Below are 16,814 nucleotides of genomic sequence, written 5' to 3'. Positions count from 1 at the left end.
CTTATATATCAACTTAACAGTTTAAATAGAGCTTAGTAGTAGTACTAGAATGTTATTGAACATTAGATCTTATAAAGAAAAGCTATTATAGTTCTTCAACCTTTCTTGTAGCAGTCACTCTTATAAGAGTTGATTAAGATAATCTTTTTGAAATATGTTTATATATGGAGGGAAACTATTTAGAAATAATATTTATAGAGCACAATTTCAAAAGCTAGTAAAATTGAATTAAAAGTGGCTTAGTGTAATGTAAATAACTATTATTATCATAATTTTGAACAAGTTTTTTTATTTTGTATTTGAGCATCGTCAATTTTACGAGCTGAAACTGTAGAAGTATATTATAAGTGGATAAAAAGTTCTGAATAGGTAATAACGGAATTAACAATTTTTTTTTACCTTTAAAAACGCTATTTTACAATTAAGAAATTTTATAGCAATGGTGAAATGAACACAGCTTTAACTTAGTGATTAATTTAATTTACATTCTCCGGTTCAAGCACTTCTTTTATTATCATATTATTTAAAGTTTTCATATTGTTTACCAACGCCGCTAATGTCGAAATTATTTTTATTTTGATAACTTAATTAAAAATTATAGCTACTTAGTTCATATGCATCTTTTAATAGTTTACTCTAAGTTTTTCAAGTAGCATAAACAGTTTGTATGTTTGCTTTTAAATTGTATATTGCTACCTTTTTAATAAAAATACTTTTAATAAAATGAACAAATAAATATTGCTTAAAATTTTTATACATACTTAACATTTTATATGCAGCACAGATTTTTGCAAAGCTAGATGAATACTTTTTAAGGTTTGGTATCTACTATTTAAAATACTAATTGTATACCAGTAAATAAGTAAATTAGGTTAATTCAAACAACTACTTTGAATTACCGAACTAGTTAGTATTCGTTACGAAAAATTTTCATGTCAAAAAAAAAGTATAAGTTAGAGTTTGTTTTTATTTCATTTAACTATAATATTTATAAACTAGCAAAAAGATGATTTTAGTCCTAGAAACATTTAGACCAATTCTTTAATTCGTTTGTCTCACTTACTAACTAAACTGCAATTATAGGCGTGCTTATGCAAAAAACAATTAACCTTTCTCAACTAAAGATTAGTAAGTAAGTTATAAAAGCCAGTATTCTTGACACATCTTTTGAATATAAGAGCAATTTTGTACGTGCACAAATATACACACATATACTTATCAACTAAAGAAAACATCGTTCACAGCTCGTAAAAAATTCACCGGAACAAAAGAAAATAATGCTTGTTTGAAAAAAACTAAACAAATTAACTACTGACGCCTTCTAATACACCTCCAAATCAATGTGCAAATTAAGGAGGGTAAAAAAGTTCATCATCGTTCAAATCGCGCGAGAGTTTCCAAAGTTCACCGCACGTGTTCAGCTCGTTGCGAATTGATCCTTGTTGCGGGTAGCGAGCGCCGCCAGCGGTAGTAACGTAAGGAATGTCGGGATGAAGTCTTGTCCTCCAATTATCAAGAAAATTACAATTTTCATCCGTGATAGCGGGAAATAACTTCTAAAGCTGTTTTAAAAAGTTTACGCAAACTTCAATTACTTCTTTTTTTTAACTAAACAACATTTAATAAAAAGTATAAATAAATGTCTGTGGCATTTTTTGATATCGTTTATTATCTGTTTCCTTTTTTTAAGTAGATATCAATTTAAAAATAACAACATTACACGAACATTAAAATAAAATTTTAAAGAAACACTTTAACAAACTTTTTTTTGTATACTTGTAATTGTTCAGTTCAATCTAAGCTCCTACAAAAGCGTTACTTTAAGCATTTAAAAAAGTTCGATTTCAGCACACCTAAGATTGTTAGAGTGACAAAACACTTTGTAAACTAACCTACGAGAAAGTGACTAAATATAAAGCTAGATTAAAAAAAATTATATTCTATTATCTGTAACTATCTATATTAATTAAAAATTATATAAATTCATATATATAACACATGAAGAAAATAAAGTTATTGATTGTCAATAATTTAAAAAGCCGAGGTTTTCAAATGTGCTAAGGGTCTATCTTCAAAAACAAACCGTATTATTTATTCGGATTTAATTATTTGAACAAAGGTCTGTTCCTTAAAACAAAATAAAATTCTATGCTATAGCTAAAAATATAAAAATTAAATTTAGTGTTAAGGTTTTAAAATATAAAGAAAAACTACAGATACGTGATAACTTTATTGTTTAATATAGTAGTTGTTTGTTTTTAACAATTTTCTTGTTTTTTGGTAATACTTGACAACTAAAGAGTAAAAGTTGTTAAGTATAAATGTTTACCTAAATTTTTTAGTTCTTAAGTTAAGTATTTTGTATACCTTTATTTGTCTTTTCAAAAAGTTTTATAAAAGTAGTACACATACTGTCAAAAAAAGAATTATCTTAAGTATCAAAAAAACTTCTTACAACGTTTCTTAATTGTTTATACTAATAAAATCTGAAAAGGTGTTTAAGCATTTAAAATGTTTGTACACTTGATAAAAATTAAACTTTTTAAAATAGCTTCGCAAACTAATAATTTAAATTATGACAAGAAGAAGGAATAAAATAGCACATCATTTGTATTAGTATAGCATTAAAAACATAAATAACTTATTTTTCAATTCACTAGTTCTGATCAAAATAAGCTTTTTTATTGATTTATTGAATATTGCTTTATTTGTACATTAGTCATTACATGTTCAGGTTTTTGAACTTGAGCTTTTATTTGTTTGCTTAATCTGTTAAATTAAATTGAGAAAATAAACTTTTAGTTGATTATTAACATCTTTTGCTGCTTTCGCTATGTTTATGTTTATATGTGATTGTTGGTTGAAAGCAATTGTTTCTTAGTTCAAAAAAAGCTTTAATTGTAGTTTTATTTTAAACTTTAGTTATATGTGATTTAAAAGATTTTTTATTTGGTTTAATATTAAAAATAAGAATCAGTTTTATCAGAGTAGTTTTTAATAATTTAGTTTAAGAAAACAGATACTTTTATCAAGACTTCATTTATAAAATGTTCATTTAAAAACAATTTTAGCAAACTTATTTTAAACAGTGTGCTTAGACTGTTTATTTAAAAACATTAGTTTAAACAACCAACAAATATTCAACTTAAATATTCAACAACTAACAATGAACATATAACTGACTTAAAATAGCGTTTGTAAATTTTAAAAAGGTGTCTTTTTTATTATAAAAAGCACAAAAGAAAGATACTTATTTAAGGATGTAATTGAAAAATTTATTTAATTCAATGTAAAACCCAAAGCTTTTAGTAAATAATGAAGCTTAAGCCTTATATCTAAAAGATTTATACTTAAATTTTGTTTATAATACGTAAAACTGTGCTGTGTATGAAATATTATTTTTAATACTATTTCTAAACTTAAACTTATAAATTTCACTGTGAGATTTAAATAAAGAAGTAATTTTTTTTAAAGAAAATATAAAGTTAATTTCTTTATAAAAACTTAATCTAAAATAACGTTTTCACATTATTTTAAGTAAGCCTTTATAAAACAGTTTTTAATTTTGGGCATAAAATTATTAAAACAAGTGAAAAAATATACTTATTTAAAAATAAAATTTCAATTGAATTGCGAAGTTATTTCAGAAAAAATTTTTATTTTCAACTTTTTTCAAAACTACAAAAATCATACTAGTAAAATATTTAACATAAAAATGTAAAATTTATAAGTTTATTAAAATTTGGTTGTCGTATAAAATTTTGAATTACCAAAATGTAGCTTTTAAGTTTGTTTTGAAATTGAAATTATAAAAGTAGTTTTTTTACAGTTAAAGTTTAAATTACAAAAAGTTAGTTTGAAACGAACGAAAAAAAATAGTGGCGTTTAAAAAGACTTTATCTTTTCAAACATATGTTTGTATAGCTGCGTATGTTTCGATTGAATTTACTTGTCAAACACACAACCTATAACTAAATTTTGTTTCAAAAAAACTAATTGCTTAATTAAAACAAGCGTAGAAGTCAGGTTGTTTTTTTTTCTAGTGTAGTAGTTCTTATAGGAATCAAATAGATACAGAGTTTAGATAGTTTAAACATGCTTAAATTTTGTTTGTTTTGTAATTTTATAAAGCTACATAAACTTAATATGCACTTAATGAGGATTATTTTTCAAAGTAAACAACAACATACTAATTGTTAGGTTCTTTATAACGACACATTAAAACAACTACAGTTTCTCTTTAAGATTTTTAATTGTTTTAAATTGGATATTGAACAAATGAAAAACCGTGAAGAGGAAATAAAAAATTTAAAATCACAAAACAAAAGGTTGAAGAAGAAATTGTCTTCTGTGATGAAGTTGATTAAAGATGAAGATTCTTCAAGTTCCAGCGAAGAACCAACTCCTAAAAGAGAAGAAAAATTAAGTGAAGAAGGAGTTTCATATGAAGCAGGTGTTCCAAGTACAAGTTAGTTTATTATTTTTGCATAAAATATAGTTATGATAGTGGTCTTACAGTGAGATTCAACATAGTTGAAGATTTAGTAGTTAAACTTTTTTTTAATTTAGAAACTTTGGTGAAAAATGATTAGTTATAACGACATTTTAAAACAAAATTTTCTATATACTATTTCTTATAATATCAGTAATTTTAAGATACATAACTTCAGTTTATACCTAAAAAACAGAATATTATACACAACTGAAACAGTTTAATAAGTCAATAATAATTTAACACTTTATCTTTCTTTATTAAAATGTATTAAAAAGAAATTGATATTAAAAAATAGTCTTCTTATAAAGTTTCAAACCTTCACGTGTAATACTTAACTTAAAAGTTTATAGATTAAACCTGTTTTATATTTCAACAAAAAAAGAATTGAGAAGTACTAATTTTAAATATTAAAACCATACAGGTCATATGTCAATCAGTAGCAAAAAACTTAGCAACCAGAGGAAACCAACAAAAGCAATTTTAGCTTCAAGTGAAGGTAATACTTTTTATCAGTTTTCCTTAGAAAACAAAACGTGGAGTAAACTTGATATTATTGTGGGGGGCAAAGTATTAAATATATTAGAAATTAATAACATTTGTTATGTTGTTGGTAGCGAAGGAATTACTACAATGTCACCATACAAAAAATATTATAAATTTCCATTTGGTGAGGAAGTTTTAACGGCATGCAAATTTGAACACCATATGTTACTACTTGCAGATAGAGGAAACAGTTTTTTGTTTGATCCAATCAACAAAAAATGGGGTGAGACGAATATAAGAACGAGAGGAATTTTTTTTTCAGCTGTTGAGTTTCTTGATAAAGTTTGGATTGTAGGTGGTTACGGCTGTTATTTTAATAAACTGAACACAACAAAAGTTTATGATCCAGTTGCAAAAACCATGACTCTTTCACAAAGTGCAATGGTACAAGCAAGGTGCCACCACAAACTTATTGTCTATAACAACAAAATGTTTGTGTTTGGCGGGGTTGGCGTGAACGGTGCACTAAACAGTGTTGAGATGTATTCACCGGAAACAAAAGTATTTGTTATGATGGCTCCAATGAGAATTGCTCGGTACAAATTCGGTTGTTGCAGAGTTGGAAACCTCGTGTATGTGATCGGTGGCATTGATAATCTAGATCAAAATCTAAAATCTGTGGAAATCTACAACCTTGACACCAATACTTGGACTGAAGGAAAAGAACTTCCTGCTGCAGCTTCAAATGTACATTCGTGTGCTGTTAACATAAACTGAACAATGTAAATTAGAACACAAATAATTTAATATAAGCTAATGGATAAAAACACAATGACTTTTTAAATGTATATTTTTATGCATTGTTTAACGTATATTTTTTATCTTATCTAATTTAAATCAATTAAATAATTCAATTTATTTTTTTAACAGATATTAGATAAAATAAATAAGTATAAAAAACAACTAAAATGAAATTTCTTTGATTTTAATCATCAATGGATACATTATGGAAACTGTCATGAGTCAATAATAGAAAATCTAAAAAACTGAAAACCATACGGACGTCCGTGAAAAGGTAAAAAGTTTATTCTATTTATTAGTTAATTTTACTTAAGTTAGTTCATAGCTATTGGCTGTATACAAACTTTTTAGCACAGCACAAAACGATTAGAACCAATTGATGTATCTAAGAACACCTAGTCTTAAAAACATCTGTAGGTACAAGGCTTTAGAAAAAAAAACAAGCCTTAGAGTTAAGAATCCCTAATATGAACATTTGTTTCAAGATTTTGAAGTAATTCGAAGCTCAAACAAAGTCGTGGTCAGAGCAACCTTTCACCTCTGTGTTCCAAGGTGCTACACTCTTTGTATAAAAATATGAGACAATTCTGCCATACTACTAATCACACCTGGATTAGCTCTGATTACGAAATTAAACTCAAAAATGAAATTCGTCAATCGTAGGCGAAAACATACATCGGCAAGTAAGCTGGTTAGTAGGACTATTACAAAAGTTAATAAAAGTCAAGCGATAACAGAAAAACTGCCTAAACCCTTCTTCTCAAAAGAGTCTTGATGTAATTTATAAGTAATTCCCCTAATATTTGCTTAGTCAGCAAAAAAATCATATTTTTCTTTTTTTAGTTATAATTATTTTTTTGATATAATTTTAATATGTTTGATAAGATGGGTGCGGGACAAGAGTATGTATTTATTAAAATCAACTTTTTGCTGACTCAGCAAATATTAGGGGAAAAACCGTTACATTACAATCGGACCCGTCTTAAGATTACGAAATTACATTAAGGCTTCTTAAGAAAATATACTTGTTGATATGTTTTCAAGACCGCTGCATAAATTCTTGTTTAAATTAAAGTCATCTTGACGTAATTATGTTATTACGTCAACAGAATCTCTTTTTTTTTCATACTTTTTAACAACACACTTTACATTTACTTAACATTTCAACTTCTAAGCTTGTACAATACAAATAATATTTTCTTTATATGTACTAATTAAAGTAGTACTTATGTCATTAAGCTATTGAAAATACTTGATCGAATTTTTGATAAACAAATGAACGTTTAGTTTTAGTGTTTTTGCTAGTAAAGTGAATACTCTTACGGATTGAGTGCTTTATTACGTGTAAATTTACTTTATTTAAAAAGCAGTTACTTAGATTATACTTCGGAGGTTTTTTTATTTTCACTCAGTTTACAGTTTGTAATTTTATATTGCTTAACTTAACAGTTTTAATTGGATAGAAAAACAGCCCGCAGTTTTTACTTTAAGATGTTCCTTCAGAAAAAGTAGAACGAACTAAAACTAAAGTTTAAAGTTTACTAAATTCTTTAAATTTGCCTATGATTAAGCTCTAGTACAGGGATCGGTAGGAATTTTCTTGGCATTAATGTACAAATTTTAGAAATAAAAGTAATTGCTGGTCGCAGTTGCAGTTTCAGTTTTTATTGTTCATATCAGGTTAAAAAATTATTTTTTATAAGTTTCAAGTTTCCCTTATGCTTTTAAATTTTACTTAAGACCTGTTTTCTGCTTTTCACTTTAAACCTTAAAATGTCTTGTGTAAGTTTTGAAAGTTTCTTTTGCGGGCCAAATTTTTATGGTCGCGGGCTGCAGTTTTACCCTTTAAAGCAGGGTTTCCCAAAATGGACCAAATGGCCCCCTTGGGGGCCATGAGAGATATTCAGGGGGTTATGAGCAGTAAAGGAACCACAGGGGGGCCATGAGGTAAAAATTTGAATCTTACACTAGATATTCTGAAGATAAAGAGCAAAAAAAGGTCTTAGTTGTTTTTGAAATTGTAGTTTTAAAACTTACACTAGATACTCTGGAGTTAATGACAAAGAAGAAAAAAAAAATCTTAGGTGATTTTTAAGTAATCTTGTTGGAGAGAGCCATAGCTTTATTTTTTTAAAAAGGGGGCTTTTTGAAAAAAAAGTTTTGAAGACCCTGCTTTAAAGGCAGCATATTTCTTTTCAACTATTTATTTCTAATTATGTTGTTTTGGTTTAGTTTTTGACCTAAAGTTTTAGAACTACTTAAAGTAAAAACTGCGGGCTTGTTTTCTTTCCAACTAAAACTGTTAAGTTAAGCAACATAAAATTACAACTGTAAACTGAGTAAAAATAAAAAAAACCTCTTAAGTATAATCTAAGTAATTGCTTTATAAAAAAAGTAAATTTACAATTAATCAAGCACTCAATCCGTAAAATAAAGTGCTACTAGCGGTTGAAATTTCAAAACTCTAAGAAATAAACTGTAAATAACTTATAACATATATGTATATATATATATATAATTTATTCAAATGGCGATTTTAAAAATTCTGGAACTATCGCCATTTAAATAAATTATTTAAAAGCCCTTCAAGTGGGCTCAGTTGAAAGTGTTTACGTTTAAACATTAACCTTATTTTATATATATATATATATATATATATATAAGAAGTACAGCTTCAAACACGAAAAACATAAAAATACGACAACTTTATCGCAGTACATTTTGAAACTAAAAAATGACGAAGTTAATTTTAAAATTCAGTGGGAAATATTAACAAGAACGAAAAATAAATACAGTTTAAAAAACGGATGTAAATTGTGCAATGCGGAAAAAATCGAAATTTTAAAAGTTAAGAAATCTGAATCTTTAAACAAAAGAAACGAATTACAAACTGGATGCATACATTATAGAAAGCAATTTATCTAAAAACTCTGTTAATAATTTTGTCTAAAATCAACTATCTATTATTACGTAATACCTAATTTTGTATAATTTTATTGCTGTACTTACAAGTTTGCTTTTCATTGAATAAAACTTGGCTGAGGACGCGTATTATACGCAGAAACAGCTGTACCAAGCAAAAGTTTATTTTGTGTATGTTATTTCTATATATATATATATATATATATATATAATAACAGTCTTCTAAGATATTTATTTTGAATGTAAATAAAGTATAACTGTTACAAATTATAAATATTATCCTACGATTGTTGATCAGTATTTATCTTCGATAGTAATCAGAAGGCCGCAGGTTCAAATCCGATTATAACCTTTTTTTTGAACGAATTAATATTAAATTCAATTTTATACAACTATTTATTTTGAAAATAAAAATAAATGCTTTTAATAAAAAGCACTAATCCAAGATTGCTTAATTCTTTTTGGACAAGTTTTAGTTTAAATTTTAAAACGTCTCACTGGAAAATTCAAAACGACTTCAAAAACTAAAGAAGTTTTTACGTTATTCTTTGATCTATGTCGGTCATTATTAAAAAAAACTATAAAAGTAATGAAGTATAAGTCATGAAGAACTAAAGTAGATCAAGTTTCGTTTATGTTGGTCAGTTAAATGATACACATTTCTATTCCCAATAAATTTTAATATTAAGAATAAAGCTTATATGAAAGTTTAGCATATTATATTACAGACGGGTGTTTTAACTACAAACTGCTTTAGATTATACTCTCATGAGATGGTCCATCTTGTTAGTCTTATTATCAAATCTACTCTTAGATTTAACTTTATAAATGTGTCTGATATGATTATTCCATTACTGATTAGTGTGGCATAGCAATGCGCTACACAACATCTGATTTTTTTTAATGAATTTGGGGAAGAAGCATCTACAACCAATAATGAATTATGTTTACTAGTAAATAAAAATCATTATCCTCTGCTACAAGAGCACACAAGTTCAAAAGTCTTCCTTGTGGTTATTACCATTTACTTTAAAGAGCAATAGTTTTAAAAATATTCAGATTTTAAGAATACTCTGATTTGTGTGAAACTCTAGTATATAAACTTGGATTAAACAATAACAACTTTTTGGTTAAAATGAAATTTAAAAATTAATGAAGCACTTTTTTTTATGGTAAAAAACATCAGTCTCAAACTCTACCCTTTGCAACGATAATTGTTTTCTGGGGATTTCTTGGGAACTTTTATGCTCACTACAGGCCCACCCAGCTTTTACATAGTTTTAGTCGCTTCTGCATGTGTTAGTTCCTTTTCTTTACCTTATTGATTTTCTTTGTTATCTGTTTAAACTTTTATTGTTTTGGTTCATACCTATTTTCTCCATCTTATCCACAAGTTAAACAACATTATACAGGGTAGCAACAGTATTAAAAAAGAAATTCCAGATTATCTGACTATCTTTCAAATTTTTCAAAGTACAAGCTTTCTGTTTATTTTTATTAGAAATAAATATAATTCAAGTTAAAAAATTATTCAAAAAGTATAAATAGATCGAAAAAATTCTACAATGCTACTTTTAAAAACTTTGTTAATAAATAATATTCCACTTAATTAAAACTGTGTACAATTGTTATTTCTTATTTAATAGTTTTTAGCTAACACTTTTAAGTTACAGATTTTTCCGGTTTTCCCGGTTAAATGTCCGCCCGTTTATTAGGACTGTTTCTTGTCCATTTCACTAAGAACAGATGGTTCCTAAACTTTGCCACAGCTGCTTGCTTACCAAATCACAAAAGGGTTTTTAGATTTCAAATTACTGTCTGGGAGTCCTGCCAGTTTAATAAGCTAATAAGATGAGTTCAGTAACTGAAAATGAGCTCAGTAAGCTTCAAAAAACATGTATACGTGACTTCAACACTATTTTAAACAAAATATCAGAAAATATGTGATTTATGGGTACTATCCTGAAGTATTAAAAATTTTGACTATATTAGATTTTTCTTAATGAAGAAAATCTTATTTAAGTTGTACGAGTTCATGTGTGCATTAAACATCACCCAAGTACTTTCTAATGCTAAAAGCTGTTGCCTATTAAAATATAATTTTTGTTTATTCATATCTTTTAATTTTTCGACTTCGAATTGTTTTATAGATTTGACCCTGATTTATAATTATTTAGCCCTTGGTTTATAAGAAGTTTCTTCCAGGTTTCCTGAACTTCTTCCACGTGTTTAAAAGTACACATTTTTAGGTCTACATTTGGTTTGAAGTTGTTTAAGGTTAAAAACTGTGTTCAACAGTATAACAACATTGAAAAAATGTTTTAAAGCTACTTAAGTGTGTTTTTTAATAAAAAAGTTTTGATGATGACAAGACATTTTATTTATATGATATATTTTTTGTGTCAATCAAATTTTTACTATTTAAAATGTATAATTAGTTTAAAATTCCAAGCTTATCCTTTTTTTTCAAAATTTCTTAAATTCAAGTTTTTTCCTGGATTACAGGTTTTGTTGTCACCCTGTATGTAGCCTAATGATAAAAAAATACCTGTGATTGTAGACTTGCTGCAGACAAGCGGAAAAAAATATTGACTTTTCCAACTCAAGTTCTTAAACAAAACCAATTTGAAAATACATAACCAAAGACTTGAAACTATGTAAAGTTTTCAATATCATTTTTATACAGGTTAAAACAATAGTTCATTTGATGGTTTCAATCAAGAAATTATTAAATTCTTAAAAAATATGAATTAAAAAAACAAATTTTTTTAGAAAATAATATAAGCAAATGCAGTTTCTAGTCAAATGTTCACCCTGCTTCTTAAATACTTTTTAAACTTAAAGGAAACAAATATGTAAATAGATTTATGTCATTAAGCAACAAATAGTAAAACATTAACAACATTTAAAAAAAATATTGAGTATAAACGTCCTTGCACTCATATCATTTTAATATTATTTATTTTTTAAGTTGATATTTGTTATGTCATTATTTGCTTTAAACCAGAGTAAAACAAGTAGACTTTATTACTATGTAACCAACTCTCACCAACTTAAGATAATAATACTTATTTTAATGTGATTGTATTTTAGTTTAATTACTATTTATTATTTTATTATATGTTTTGGTTTTAAGAAAACAAATACTGAGATCTCAACTGCTGGAGGAGAAATAATGAATTTATTCTTTCAAAAATTTATTTTACAAACTAAGTTTCGGTCAAAGACCTCGTCAGTGCTTAAATAAGTTTGAGCACTGACGAGGTCTTTCACCGAAACTTAGTTTGTAAAATAAATTTTTGAAAGAATAAATTCATTTATTATTTTATTTTAACAAAAAAAAGCACTCAAAATTTTTTGTCCAAGACCTGGTGTACAGAGGAACCTCTTGGTTAAAGGCATAGGGGGGAAGGGTAATTTTTTCACAATTTGACATTATTTTATATAGCTTTTACTGAGCTACAAGATACTTTTTATAGATTTAAAATAGTTTAAACTGTTACTGAGATATTTCTGGTCATAGTGGGACGCAACAATAGGTTCTTTATGGGAAGAACAAACAGTAAAGACTCCTAGACTAAGTTTTTTAGCGCTTATTTTTGTCGTAATGTAAACATCATGCGTGTTATACACCAATTAGGCAGTATAAATTAGATAAACTATTTATTTACTTAGTTGACTTCCGAAACAAAAGTTAAAAAATATGAATGAATCGAGCATGACATTTTATGTTAGAACAAACAAAAAATTGCTTTGTTTTCATTTTTCAGAATAGAGTTGTCAAAATGTTAATGATGTTATGTGCGTAAAGCACTGAAGCAAAATTAATATTTATTTTTCTTAAACAAAAGTTTCACGCTCGAGTAACTAAAGCAATTCGTTTTAACGAGTATGATTCAGATTTTTTTATTTAATGGAACCCTGATGCAGCTAACGAAAATAGTGTGGAAGTATTAGTAAACTTATATAATGTTTCACTAACTTTAATTTAACATTTCATTTTTTCTAACTCTTAGCCAACTTATATTATTTAAAACAGAAAAAGATAAATGTTTGAATAAATTCTAGTACAATAAAAAATCGTACGATTTAATAAAAAATAAAAAAAGGAGTATGTATGATGGGTAACTTTTTTTTATAAAAATATGGTTTAAAATATCAACAAAAAACAGAAGGCTAAGCGTAAAAAAAAATAACTTACTAATCTATTAAGATAAACCATAACCAGTTGTGTTTTCAAACAATTAAAAACCAATGTAAAACAAGCTTCAAAATCTATATTAAAGCTTGAAATTGTTATTTCTTATCTAATATCATACAGCTAAAACTGAACTTTATAGCCTAAGAGCTAAAACTTCTTAATTTACAAATATTATAGTTGTTAAAATTTCTATTTATATCAAAAGCTTATTTTTAATTAAAAACTAATGATGCATCAAATATTTACTCTTCTTTAACAGTAATCGTACTGTAATGCTATCAAATTTAAATTTCCTATATATTTGTGGTTTGTCATGTCAACCGTTCGTTGTATTTTTAATAAAATAAGTCTTTAATACAATGCTTTCAAATTTTTTGTCAAGTGTACCAGTCTTTGATAAAAATACATATTACAACATTTGAGTAAACATTAAAATTGACATAACTAGCTTCAAACAACTATTAAATTTTTATTATTTTTCTTAATCTGACTTACATATTCAGCAACTTTTTTTTTTATAAATTTTACATTTTCAAAGTTTATTTAACGATAAAAAACATTTAAAATATCTAGTCGTAGGAACTGATGTACAACTTATGTGTACAAACTGGTGTACAACTTATTGAGTTGTACACCACGGGGCACGGATACCTTTTAATGTCCTTGTCCAGGATACCCTTTAAAAAAAAATAATTTTTTTGTGAAAACTATGGTTTTAAAAAAATTATCTTAAATAAACATGATAGTTTACATTACTACAATTAAAGAAATATTCTATTCATTTTTATGTTCGTCTTTAAACTTGTTTAATAGATATTTTTATGTGTAGCAAGCTTTGATTTTAAAGTTAAAGCTATGTTTCTGATTGGTGAATGTAGCAATGTTTTAAATAATTTTCTAATTTTTCTATTTTTTAGCTTTAGGTGCTTTCTCAAAAGTGAGCAACATTGACATTTAAATTCAGGTTCATATCAGCTTATTAAAATGTTTACCAACATTTTATTTGATTAAAGCAATCCAGTTTTTTTTTTATGTTTGGGTTTTATAATTGTGTGGACTAAAATTTTAGAATGGTTAGAGTAAGTAAAATTTACTCAAAACTACTGTTAAATTTTTAAATAGTTACAAGGGTTCTTAAGGGTCTCTGTCTTGAATGCAATATTGAAATCCAGTGGTCTATAAAATAATAAAAAAGTAATGGTGCATTGTCATTCGCTCATGCTAGTTTTTTGTTAAAACTTAAATGAGGTACAATATTGTTGTTTTGTTTTTTTTAGTTAACTTCTGCTTTACCTTATTTTATTTTTAAATGTAAATTTCAATCATTGTGTAAACCAGTAAAGTTGAAAAATCCATCAACTTCTAAAGCAAACTGGTTACTCAGGTTACTTTTGGTTACTCAGAAAAGATTTTTTGACTCAAAGAGTGGCAACCCTGCATATACCTAAGATAAATTATCTATGATATTTAAAAGGCTGTTTTTAAAATGAAGAAATTATATTGATTATAAAATAAAAAACAACTTGCAAAACAAAAATTTTTGAAGATACTTTTTTTTAAATACAAAAAATATTTGAAAAGGACTAATTCACTTCAGAAGTTTCTAACTTTTAAATCTTGCTGGTTGCTAATTCTAAAATTCCCTGTTCATTTTATCAACCATATTTTTGTCCTTAGCAAACTTCTCTGCTGTGTAAATGAAAAAATTATAATTTCATTAAATTGCTATATGAGATTTAAAATGTAAGCACAAACAGCTTAGATTAAAAAAAAGTTTATGTTAATAAGTGATGTAACTTAATGAGTTATTATTCAAGTTTCTTCTAGTATCAAATTTTATATTTTATAAGCCAGTAGTTTTTTAAATTATTTTGGGAATCCTGCACAGGATAGAAGGGCATTTAAATTTTTTTTTAATCTTTTGTTTCCACTTAGCTAAATAAAATTTTAACATGCAATTAACCATACTGTATGATATGTTTTTGTTAGTTTATGATTTACTTTTAATATTTTAAGTTATGGACATTTAAGTATTATTAAAATAAACTAATATTTTTTTTTACTTTTCTTAAACCCTTATTAAAGTGATATTTAATAAAAAAATTATAATTTGATTAGGTATAAAATTAGAAGTACATCAAGTATTACAGGGTTGCCTTGTTTACCTGGAAACCTGGAAAAACCTGTAATTTTGAACAATTTTAACATATTCAGTAGTAAAATTTTCTTTTGAAATAAAAAATCCATTATAAAGATAAAAACTTTTGTCATCATCAAACATTTTTTTTTATTTAAAAATTTTTAAAGTAGCTTTATAGTATTTTTTCAATGTTTTTATACTATTTAACAGTTTCTTACCTTAAACCAGTGCTTCTGAACCTTTTTCAAGTGGTGGAACCCTTTTCCAAAGTTCAACTTTTCCGCGGATCCCCTAATTTTAATATTACATAAAATGTTTAATTAAATAAATGTTCTTTTTTAAATTTCAAAAGGCTTTGCGGAACCCCATCTCAGAAGCACTGCCTTAAACTAAAAATTAGACTAAAAAAAGACACAAAATTGTGTACTTTTAAAAACCTTGAGGAAATTTTGATAAAACAAGTGGCAACCCTAATAATAATAAGTGTGGTAGAGAAAACAAAATAACAAAAACAAAAAAAAAGTTACTTTAGGGCAGCAATTTAACTGTGATAAACCTGGATTTTTTAACAACTTTTTTTTGAAAAATATTGGAGACCTTTGAATTTTAGACTCTATTTTTTAACAGTCTAACAATTGTAATTAAACTTGGATTGCCACACACTAATCTACTAAGGATTAATTAGGCTGGTTTAAAATTTTTTGGAAAAATTAGGCCAACTCATTTACATTTTTTATAAAGACTTAAGCTGGTTTTTTGAATTAAAAAAATTTATTGTTAAGGGCATAGGGGGGGTAAACACCCTTTTTTAGTTTTTGATCTTATTTTATATAGTTTTTACTACGCTACAAAATGCTTTTTACAGATTTAAAAAATTCAAAATATTTTTTATAGATATAGCCGGTCAAAGTTGGAGGCAACAATAGGTTTCTTATGGGAGGCGCAAACTAAAACGGCAAAAATAGACTATTTCACTAAAAATCTATCTTCTCCTACGTTTTTTGAGATAACTACCTCAAATTTTTAGGACATGTTCCTTGATATATTTAGAAAATTCTGTTGGAAGGAATTTTTATAAAATTAAAAAATAAAATTTTTATATAAAAAATAAACAAAAAAAACAGTTTTTTTTGTTATAAAATTTTTATTTTTAAATTTTTTCAAATTCTGTTCCGACAGAATGTTAATTACTGTATTTTTTTCACTATATTATTTTTTAAACCTTATCTTTAGTTTTCTATTAAAATAAGACAAGAAAACTTGTAATTTGAAAAGCCTAAAATATAATTCATAAAAACTGGGAGAAAAAAAGTAGCCATCCTGTTACTTTTAGTTTAGAGTAAATACAAACATTATAACATAAATAAACTTTAAGTGTATGATGCTATAAACAATTTAAAGAGCAAAACTTGGTTTGAAAAACTAAGGAGTTCTTGTTGTGCCCAAAAGCTTAAATATTAAAGCTGAAAATACTTTCTTTTAAACATTTATTTTCATGTTTTCTTATTCTACACAGAGGAAATTTTAGAGAAACATTTTACACTCTCCTTATTTGTATTAAAAAAAAACATTTGCATTTTAAATGTTTACTTAAGCAAAACTTACATGTATAAAATGGAATGCCATGTTGAGGTTTTGGATTTAATAATAAAAATATTATTTCAAAACATAAGAGAGCAGTGGAAAATTTTAGAAATTCATAAAATCAGTTTTTACAGATTTCAATTTTTATCAAATTACCATCTAGTTTTTAGTTAACTTGTTTTTTGAGT

Source organism: Thalia democratica, chromosome 9, assembly GCF_965202585.1.
Source record: "Thalia democratica chromosome 9, ktThaDemo2.hap1.1, whole genome shotgun sequence".
NCBI lineage: Eukaryota > Metazoa > Chordata > Thaliacea > Salpida > Salpidae > Thalia > Thalia democratica.
This window is presented reverse-complemented; position numbering follows the sequence as displayed.